Source organism: Nerophis ophidion, linkage group LG17, assembly GCF_033978795.1.
Source record: "Nerophis ophidion isolate RoL-2023_Sa linkage group LG17, RoL_Noph_v1.0, whole genome shotgun sequence".
NCBI classification, from domain to species: domain Eukaryota; kingdom Metazoa; phylum Chordata; class Actinopteri; order Syngnathiformes; family Syngnathidae; genus Nerophis; species Nerophis ophidion.
Window position 1 is genome coordinate 18,683,524 of NC_084627.1, and position 10,926 is coordinate 18,694,449.

General features: G+C 37.6%; 1 protein-coding gene across 2 annotated transcripts in view; it reads right to left on the reverse strand.

Moving 5' to 3' along the window:
• LOC133536167 (inactive tyrosine-protein kinase PRAG1) overlaps window positions 1-8,892 on the reverse strand; it is a 35,122-nt gene extending 26,230 nt beyond the window's left edge. The window contains exon 1 of one of the 2 annotated variants that reach the window (XM_061876446.1): window positions 8,653-8,892. The gene's annotated coding sequence lies outside the window, so the exon portion shown is untranslated. Of the gene's footprint in view, window positions 1-6,873; window positions 6,892-8,652 lie in introns of those variants that run through there. The other variant, XM_061876447.1, reaches the window with a different exon arrangement.
• Between the last annotated feature and the right edge of the window lie 2,034 nt (window positions 8,893-10,926).

Sequence of the window (10,926 nt, forward strand, 5' to 3'; positions counted from 1 at the left end):
AAGCCTCCTCCTGCGCACAAACAAAGTGCACCTCCTTCCTCCTGTTGTACAACAGCGACAGTGAGAGGATCAGCGCTACTTCAGAGGGATCATTTGTTCCCCGGCATCTGGCTGCACCCCAGCTTTATTTTCCTTACACCGCTTTAATTGCCTTTCAACGAGGTGCCGCACTGACACACAACCCCATGAGACCGCCTCTTTAAAAAGATCCACAAACATGTAGCACACGTGCTGAAATACGTAAATATGAGCTTTTAGAACAAGGGAGAAAAATGTGTTGACTTAGAAAGGTGGCGTCTTCCTGTTGGTTAGTAAAAGAAGATACAATGAAGGCATGTTTACATTTGATTTGGTTCACTCTGACTCACTTTAGGCAGGAAAGCGCCTACTTGCTCTGTGTTTGTTTAGTTGTGCCTGTGACGACAACCGCGGGGAGGAAGCGAACCTCGCCTATAAACCTTTTGGTATCCCGCCTCAGTCCAAACCAAGCGATGACTGATCAGTTTTATGTTTGCATTTATTTGATTGTGGTCTTTTAAGTGGTGGCAACGTCTTCCAGGTTCCTCTCTTAAACTAATACAGCTTACAGTTTGGGTGATTTAAGGCAGTGGTTCTCAACCTTTTTTCAGTGATGTACCCCCTATGAACATTTTTTTAATTCAAGTACCCCCTAATCAGAGCAAAGCATTTTTGGTTGAAAAAAAGAGACAAAGAAGTAAAATAAAGCACTATGTCATCAGTTTCTGATTTATTAAATTGTATAACCGTGCAAAATATTGCTAATTTGTAGTGGTCTTTCTTGAAGTATTGTGAAAAAAAGATAAAAAATAACTAAAAACTTGTTGAAAAATAAACAAGTGATTCAATTATAAATAAAGATTTCTACACATAGAAGTAATCATCAACTTAAAGTGCCCTCGTTGGGGATTGTAATAGAGATCCATCTGGATTCATCAACTTAATTCTAAACATTTTTTCACAAAAAATAAATCTTTAACATCAATATTTATGGAACATGTCCACAAAAAAATCTAGCTGTCAACACTGAATATTGCATTGTAGCATTTCTTTACACAGTTTATGAACTTACATTCATATTTTGTTGAAGTAATATTCAATAAATATATTTATAAAGGATTTTTGAATTGTTGCTATTTTTAGAATAACATTTTTTTTTTAAATCTCACGTACCCCTTGGCATACCTTCAAGTACACCCAGGGATAAGCATACCCCCATTTGAGAACCACTGAGTTAAGGTATGTTTACAAATGTGCCAAAACATCATATTATGCATGCTAAGCCAGTAGATGGCAGGTGTCAAACAAAATTTGATTATACTATTACTATGGACGTCATTCACAAAATGTTTACTTTGTATCAGGCACTAAAACGCACAATTTTGATCCGTCGGTTAAAAAAAATCAATATTTTTTTTAAATGTTTCATATTTTTTGGGATACAATTTGTCTATAATAAGCTTTAAGCATTTAATCACTGCCTTTTTATACCACGTTTTATTTTATTTATTTAAAAGCTTGACAGATATCAACCTTGCAATATATTATTCACTTTTTTGGTTTGTTTAGTTGGGGTGTCCTGATCTGATATTGATATCAGCAAAAATAAAAAAAGTATCTGTCATGCAGTGTATTTACTTGTGCAAAAGTAGGACAGCCTGATAAAATCTAAATGTCCTCCAATAAGCATATGCTTGGTCTTTTCTTGTACTCTTGTAAAGTTTTTTTTTTACAAAAAGTAAACATGGTAGGCTACGAGGAGCGAGCAGCTGCACAACAGCTAAGCAGACAATAGTACACAAGCTAGACATACATAAAACATGTCCTTAAATGAACAATATTGCAGTCTAAAAAATATTTGTAAATACAAACAAGTATCAAATTATTAAATTACTTACATGTACAAAGTGTAGAAGGGAACAGCGTATATTAGTACCTAAGTATCCAGTAGCAAACGTGTCTGCATCATGAACTTAATAAATTATTGTGACCACGAGGTGTCGCCATCAACAAATGTATAATAGGCCAATAATAAATAGAATAGTTTAAGAAATGTCCGATAATGGCTCTTTTGCCAATATCCGATATTCCGGTATTGTCCAACTCTTAATTACTGATACCGATATATACAGTCGTGGACTTAACACATTATCATGCCTAATTTTGTTGTGATGCCCCGCTGGATGCATTAAACAATGTAACAAGGTTTTCCGAAATAAATCAACTCAAGTTATGGAAAAAAATGCCAACATGGCACTGCCATATTTATTATTGAAGTCACAAAGTGCATTATTTTTTTAAACATGCCTCAAAACAGCATCTTGGAATTTGGGATATGTTCTCCCTGAGAGAGCATGAAGTAGTTGAGGTGAGCGGGGTTGTGGGGGGCGGGGTTAGTGCTGCAAGTGGTTCTGGGTATTTGTTCTGTTGTGTTTATGTTGTGTTACGGTGCTGATGTTCTCCTGAAATGTGTTTGTCATTCTTGTTTGGTGTGGGTTCACAGTGTGGCGCATATTTGTAACAGTGTTAAAGTTGTTTTTATGCCCACCCTCAGTGTGACCTTTATGGCTGTTGACCAAATATGCCTTGCATTCACTTGTGTGTGTGAAAAGTCGTAGATATTATGTGAATGGGCCTTTAGGGTTTATTGGCGCTCTATCTCCATGTACACAGCGCCGTTTTTGAAAAAGTCATAAATTTTACATTTTTTTAAAACCGATACCGATAATTTTGAAACTGATACCGATAATTTCCGATATTACATTTTAAAGCATTTATCGGACGATAATATCGGCCTGACATCTCTAGTTAGTATTCGTCGTATACTATATATTGCTCTGGATAATTTTACTTCAAAGCCTTTTGTAACATTCTACACTACAGAATAACACAAGCATGTGGTATGAGTTGTGCTGATATCGTATCGGACTAACATTGCTATTGACCAATACTCACATCTCAAATATCGTTACGTTATCGGAAGTGAAAAAGTTGTATCTATCAGCAAGCTTGCTTGTTACGCAAAAGTGACTTCAGAATTTTGCAAAACTTTGAGCAAGTCTGGGGGATATCCCAACGAATAAAATGCATTTTGATTAGAAGGTGTATAATCAATGTAAAAAAAAAAATTTTGGTGCATTTTTCAACATTTTCCAGAATTTCTCTGAATAAAAACCAGACATGCGGAGAAAGTGGTCAACCATGAAAGTCTGCCATTTAATGCTGATCCTAATTTAGATTTTTGAGCCGGCTGAGTTGTGTTCTGTAAGTTGATCTGTTGTATCACTTTACCAGCAGAGGATCAATGACAACAACAAAGAGGGAGAGGACATGTTGGAAAGTCATCTGTGAATACTCAACATTTTTGTTCTGTCTGCCAAACAAACCAAACTAACGTTACGTCTCTATTTAGGTCATTCCTGCGTCCACCGATTGTTTGACAAGAGCTAGACCCCGCTGTCTACATTCCCCACACCTCCTCAAGCTCAAGGTCCAATATTTCTCACTTCCTCCAACAGCAGAAAAACACCAGAAGTTTAGTCACTTGACAACTTTCAAAATAGCAGAAACATATTTCACGACGATGTTAAGAAAACATCAGCTATAGAGATAGGAAAAACTATGTCAATGTGGAATTTGCTGATGTTGATAACGATTACTTTGATGCTAGTTTGTAAGAACAAATTAATAAATACCAGTATGGGTGCTGAAAAGAATGTATTCACATCCAAATTGCAATTTTTACGTATTAAGATTCTAAATCGATTCATAATTTTCTCGTTTATACATGTTAAATGGTTCCAGAGTTTACCCTGCCTTCCGCCTGTGTGCAGCTGGGATAGGCTCCAGCACCCCCCACGACCGTTTAAGGGACAAGCGGTAGAAAATGGATGGATGGATGGATGGGTTCCAAACATTTCCCAAACTAGGAATCAGAGGTTACGAATAAAAAATATCAGAGCTTGAGCAAAAAATACCTGTTTATGACCTAAATATGTTTTTCAACATTATGAGAGCTCTCAAGACATAAAATACCACACTTTAGTCACCTTTACACTCTTTTAATTTTGGCCAATCAGCGGCCACGATACTAAACAGTGCTTTCTGATTAATCTCCCGTGGGCAATACTACTGTATTATTTATAATTTTAGTTTATTTAGCCTTATTTGCTTGAAAATGTTTAATTTAGGACCCCAGAATTGTAGAATATGCTTTAAAAAATCTGCGGTGTCGAAGATGAAATATTTGAAGTGCGATGTGGCGAGCGACGACTGTACGTCATATGTCAGCGTGCAACAAGAGATTATGTGACCTGTTTTAAAAAGTTTTTGGTTATAATTCTTACACCTAATAATAAATTGCAAGAATCGCGTTGAATCGAATTGTCACACCAAGAATCGGAATCCAATGGACTGGCGAGTTGTGGTAAGATTCATATATCCACGTCACAGCCTATTTTAGCAATACATTTAGCTAAGCAACTGTGCTCCCTGGTGGCTTTAAAGGCGAACATTATCACCAAACCTATGCAAGCGTCAATATATACCTTGATGTTGCAGAAACTCTAAATGGGTGAATTTTGGCGAATTAAACGCCTTTCTGTTTATCGCTCTGGAGGGGATGACGTCAAAATGTGACGTCGCCGAGGTAATACAGCCGCCATTTTCATTTTCAACCCATTGTAAACATTGGGTCTCAGCTCTGTTATTTTCCGTTTTTTCGACAATTTTTTGGAACTTTGGAGACATCATGCCTCGTCGGTGTGTTGTCGGAGGGTGTAACAACACTAATAGGGAGGGATTCAAGTTGCACCACTGGCCCGAAGATGCGAAAGTGTCTGCCGCCAGACCCCCATTGAATGTGCCAGAGTGTCTCCACATTTTACCGGCGATGCTAAGACAGACATGGCACAGAGATGTATGGATAACCTGCAGATGCATTTGCAACGATTAAGTGAACAAAATCACAAAAGTGAGTTTTGTTAATGTTGTTGACTTATGTGCTAATCAGACATATTTGGTCTCGGCATGACTGCCAGCTAATCTATGCTAACATGCTACGCTAATCGATGCTAACATGCTATTTACGCTAGCTGTATGTACATTTGAAACTGGATACCCACATTTAATGTGAAACAAACACTTACAGATCGACGGATTTAAGTTGCTCCAGTGTCACAAGATGCGAAAGTCCTGATCGTTTGGTCTGCACATTTTACCGGCGATGCTAATAAGGCAGCCATGCTATGGGCCACTTCATTAGGTACACCCATGCTATGGCCGAATAGCGTCAATAGCTATTCGCTCAATATCTTCAATTTCTTCTTCAATTTCGTTTTCGCTATCTGCCTCCATACTCCGACCATCTGTTTCAATACATGCGTAATCTGTTGAATCGCTTAAGCCGCTGAAATCCGAGTCTGAATCCGAGCTAATGTCGCTATATCTTGCTGTGGTAACCGCCATGTTGTTTGTATTGGCAGCCCTGTATGACGTCACAGGGAAATGGACAGTCGCATCGCAAATAGTGAAAATCAAGAACTTTAAAGCTTTTTTTAGGGATATTCCGGGAGGTGTAAAATTTTGAAAAAAACTTAGAAAAATAAATCAAGCCTCTGGGAACTGATTTTTATTGTTTTAACCCTTTTGAAATTGTGATAATGTTCCCCTTTAAGCACAATAGGTGATTTAAGGGGGAACTGCACTTTTTGGGGGAAGTTTGTCTATCGTTCACAATCATAATGAAAGACATGACGTCGGATGTATGCCTTGTAACTCGTAAATAAAGGTAAATGAAAGTCTGCTTACAACAGCGCCAATGTGATGTCCTCTATTCCGCCCAAAACCCCCAATAAATAACTATCCAAAATGTGCCACCAATTCTCTATTTTTATTTTGTGACCTAAATGTTAAGCAAGTATTAGTGATATTGATATTATGAGCCATAACACAGACAAACTATTTATAGCGATGCCATGATCCCAAACTTGCGTGGCAATGTTGTCATGGTTGACTGGGGAGCTGCTTCCTCGCTTCTTTGCTCGTGGAAGTCTATTTCAGATCATAAATAATGCCTTTCACCTGGACAGTAGAAGCTTGAGGATGTGTTCCGGCGAGTTGGTCCGCCCACCTTTTCTTCGCTAGGATTGTCAGTCTTTATTCCTCTAAACGGGACTGTAACAATATTCCATCAGTCGGCATCCTAATAACAGCAGACTTTGTACAGTAGGTGATGTTTTATCATGTTTGTTGGCTCTCATGAAGTCTGCAGTGTCGTACTCAGTTATGTTGTTAACAAAGAAAAAAGCAAATGCGCTGCGTTTTTTAAATTATTGCGGGGTGCATGCCTAAAATGAGCAAAATAGGTAAATATTACGGTAAATATTATCATAAATGTGCCCGTGACTACTATACACACATACTTATATAATATATATAAAACCTTAATGGAGGTGTTTTTTTTAGGGCTTTATAGGCAGGATAGAGCGACTCAAATTGGCTCCATTGTAAGCAAACTTTTGATCGCGTTTATTTACTATTTAGAATGCATAAAAAAAGAAAAGCATGTGTTCTTGTGTTACATAAGGAATGTGAATGATTGGCAAAATTCCCCCAAAATTGCAGTTCCCCTATAAAAATTGGAATATAATTTGTGGAGTGGGTTCCGATTCAATGTGGTGCTACTAAACATGATAAAGATAAGATGACACAAAAACCCACACAGTAAAGACATTTTTTTTAAACAAAAAAATATAATGTTTTGACTTTTTTCTTTCTTTCAGTAGCCTACAAAGATGTCACAAAATGAACTGCTAAAAACACAATCTCAATCACCATATATAATACCTGCATTACCTTACACCAGGGGTGTCCAAACTTTTTCCACTTAGGGCCGCAGACTGAATAATCAAAGCAAACGGGGGCCATTTTGACATTTTTTTATTTTAAAAACCAATACAATATATGTGTAACCAATATACATTTAGGCCTCTACTCAGGCTTGATCCCGGGGACCCCAAAGGGTTTTGGTTAAAAAAATATTAAAAATGTGTCATTATTCAGTATTATTTTGTTTTATTATTATTCAAGTTTTAAATCTCCAGATCAACATTAAGTCCATCTGTCAATATAATGATTTTAAAGATTTAAGTTGTATGCTCTTTTTGTCAGAGGAAACCGTGTTTTTAGATTGAAAAAAAAACACAAAATATGCAATATTATCACCCAATATTTTTTTCAAGTGGAATATTTGATATTATATAATAATTGGAGCCTTAAAAAAGTCAATAACTAATAACACCATTGAGTTTAATTCATTATTATTTTTTGAGCAATGACACTTAAAAAAAAATCACACTGAAATTATTGGGGATCCAAAAGGGTCCTCCTACTCATTAAAGTGTTAAAAAATAAATTATACATTTTTTTACTGTTTACTTTTAAGAAAATAATCTCGAGATCAACTTCAGATCTATCCGTAAATTATAAGTTTTATTGTTGTTTCTGTTTTTTGTTTGTTCGTTTTAGGCCTTTCTTTAAAAAAAAAAAACAGCTCAGTTTTTTATATAACAAACAAAAAATATGCAACATATTCCCCCAAAAATATCTCAAAGTGGAACATTTTACGTGACGTAATTGGAGCCTTGAATAGGTCAACAATTCATAATGACATTGATTTTGATTCATTATTATTTTTTAAAGAAAGAAAAAGCCTGCATGGCAGCTTTAGAGTAAACATTGCAACATTTTCTTGTTACATTTCACCCGTTTGCTCCTTTATATCACTTTTAAAAAAAAAAAAAAATTTCAATCGTATTTTAAAAATTACCTGCGGGCCGCAAATGGCCCCGGGCCGCACTTTGGACACACCTGCCTTACACAAATACCATCCTTATTTATGTATCACACACACATCAACAAAGGGTTACCAAAAGGCGGTTCTTTTGTGATGTCTCCCAACTACTGGTCTGTAATGCATATAACACAGTACTTGGACAGTTTTTTACAAGTGCTAAAAAATAAGTTCCCATTTTGTGTTGTCATGCTATTAAGTGTACGAAAAAGAAACATAACAAATATATAGATCAAAAATTAAAACAAAGAGGCTCAATATAATAAAACCCTTCATTACCGATGACAGTGTCCTCAGTAATTGCCAGAGTAAAAAGCTGCTTTTGATGCCTTTTTATAGGTTCCTGTGCATGCTTTTTTCAGGAAGAGCCTGCCATACGCCACTAAAGGCAAGAGGGTCTCTTACTTGTGACTGAGCAAGACTACAAACATGGTGGCCGAGGGGAGCAGTAATAAAAGGTTAGTAAAAGCTGGAGGGCTTATCAACACACAGCAGCTGCTCCAACTGCACTTTGAATACCAGTAGTGTAGTATCAGAACACTTATTGTCCTGGAGTTAGTGCACATGTGTGAGAGCCACCTGAATCAATTAGTCAAGAAGTTATTGAAAAGTGAGCAAAATTTCTTGAATCACAATTATAAGGAGAAGTTGTCGCCATTTAAAAAATATGGTTTTTAAAAATTGAAATTGAAAAAATGTTTTCCATTTGAAAAAATGTATAAAAAAAAGGCGCCACATGTTTAAGCCCAATAAGCCACATTAGGAAGGTTAGTGCAGCTTACCTGCTCTGACTTTCTTGTTTTGCCTGGCAACACAGAATCCACCCCTTTCAACAACCAAAAACATGCACCCCAAAGACCGCAGAATAAAAGTCGTGCATTTGAATCCCTCCAGGGGCACGCATATATCCGTCTTGTCTTATCCGGCAGACAGGTTCACAAGGCGGGGGAGCCGCAGCTTGTTTCCGCTTGTCCTTGCAGGCACGCACGTTGCTGCTGTTTGCGCCGAGTGTGTGTGCTGTGCAGAGGTGCAGCAGGACTCCTCTGCAGCAGCCTGTGGGAGGAGGAAAGGGGTGTGGGAGGAGCTCCCAGCAGCAACCATGCAGTCTGACCACCGGTGGCTTTTTAATACCTCCACCGAGAAGAAGGCTAGGTTTTATTTGTGTGCATGAGTTTTGGTTACCAGGATCACGTAAACTCCCAGTGATGAATTCACATTCAATTTAGTATTGAACATCGTCTGGATTCGGATCAAGGACTTGGTCAGGACATTTATAAAAATAACCAACCTTCAGTATGGACAATTCAACATTACCTCTAGGTCAGTGGTTCTCAACCTTTTTTCCGTGATGTACCCCCGTGAACATTTTTTTAATTCAAGTACCGCGGGGAGGAGGCGAACCTCGCCTATAGACCTTGTGGTATCCCGCCTCAGTCCAAACCAAGCAATGACTGATCAGTTTTATGTTTGCATTTATTTGATTGTGGTCTTTAAGTGGTCACAACATCTACCAGGTTCCTCTCTTAAAGGCCTACTGAAACCCACTACTACCCACCATGCAGTCTGATAGTTTATATATCAATGATGAAATATTAACATTGCAACACATTCTAATACGGCCTTTTTAGTTTACTAAATTGCAATTTTAAATTTCCTGGGACTTTTTTCTTGAAAACGTCGCGTATTGATGACGTGTACGCGTGACGTCACGGGCTGTTATGAATATGAGCGCTGCGTACACACACACACAGCCAAAAGTCGTCTGCTTTATTGGCATAATTACACAGTATTTTGTAGATCTGTGTTGCTGAATCTTTTGCAATTTGTTCAATTAATATTGGAGAACTCAAAGTAGAAAGACGGAGTTGGGAAGCTTTAGCCTTTAGCCACACAAACACACCACCGTGTGTTTGTGTGGCTCCTTGTTTAAAATTCACAGTGGTGAAACTTTAGTATGGATCACAGCGGACTACATGTCAACCAGCAGGTTCGGTGAGAAAATTGTGGTTAAAAAGTCGCCACTTACCGGATATCAGCTGAGCTTGTGCCTCGCGTACAGCTGCCGTCGACTTCCCTGAAGCACTGTGCGTCAACGCCCGGCCGTGGACGTACGCTTCCGACTATCAGGTGCAGTTAAACTCACTAAAACACTAGCAACACAATAGAAAGATAAGGGATTTCCCAGAATTATCTTAATAAATGTCTCTAAAAACATCAGAATCTGTCTCAATGCAACGCGATTGCAATCACGTTTTTTTTTTTTTAACTTTTTTTTTTTTTTTTTCTAGTCCGTCGCCATCAATATCTTTAAACACGAATCTTTCATCCTCGCTCAAATTAATGGGGAAATTGTCGTTTTCTCGGTCTGAATAGCTGTTTTTGTTGGAGGCTCCAATTAAAATCACTGTGAATACATGAGGATCCATCAAACATGTGACGTCATCATCTGCGACTTCCGGTAGAGGCAGGGCTTTTCTCCAGTTGCGAACTTTATCGTGGATGTTCTCTACTAAATCCTTTCAGCAAAAATATGGCAATATCGCAAAATGATCAAGTATAACACATAGAATGGACCTGCTATCCCCGTTTAAATAAGAAAATCTCATTTCAGTAGGCCTTTAAACTAATACAGCGTACAGTTTGGGTGATTTAAGGCAGTGGTTCTCAACCTTTTTTCAGTGATGTACCCCCTGTGAAATTTTTTTTAATTCAAGTACCCCCTAATCAGAGCAAAGCATTTTTGGTTTAAAAAAAGAGATAAAGAAGTAAAATAAAGCACTATGTCATCAGTTTCTGATTTATTAAATTATATAACAGTGCAAAATATTGCTCATTTGTAGTGGACTTTCTTGAACTATTTGGAAAAAAATTTAAAATAACTAAAAACTTGTTGATTCAATTATAAATAAAGATTTCTACACATAGAAGTAATCATCAACTTTAAAGTGCCCTCTTTGGGGATTGTAATAGAGATCCATCTGGATTCATGAACTTCCATCCATCCATTTTCTACCGCTTATTCCCTTTTGGGGTCGCGGGGGGCGCTGGCGCCTATC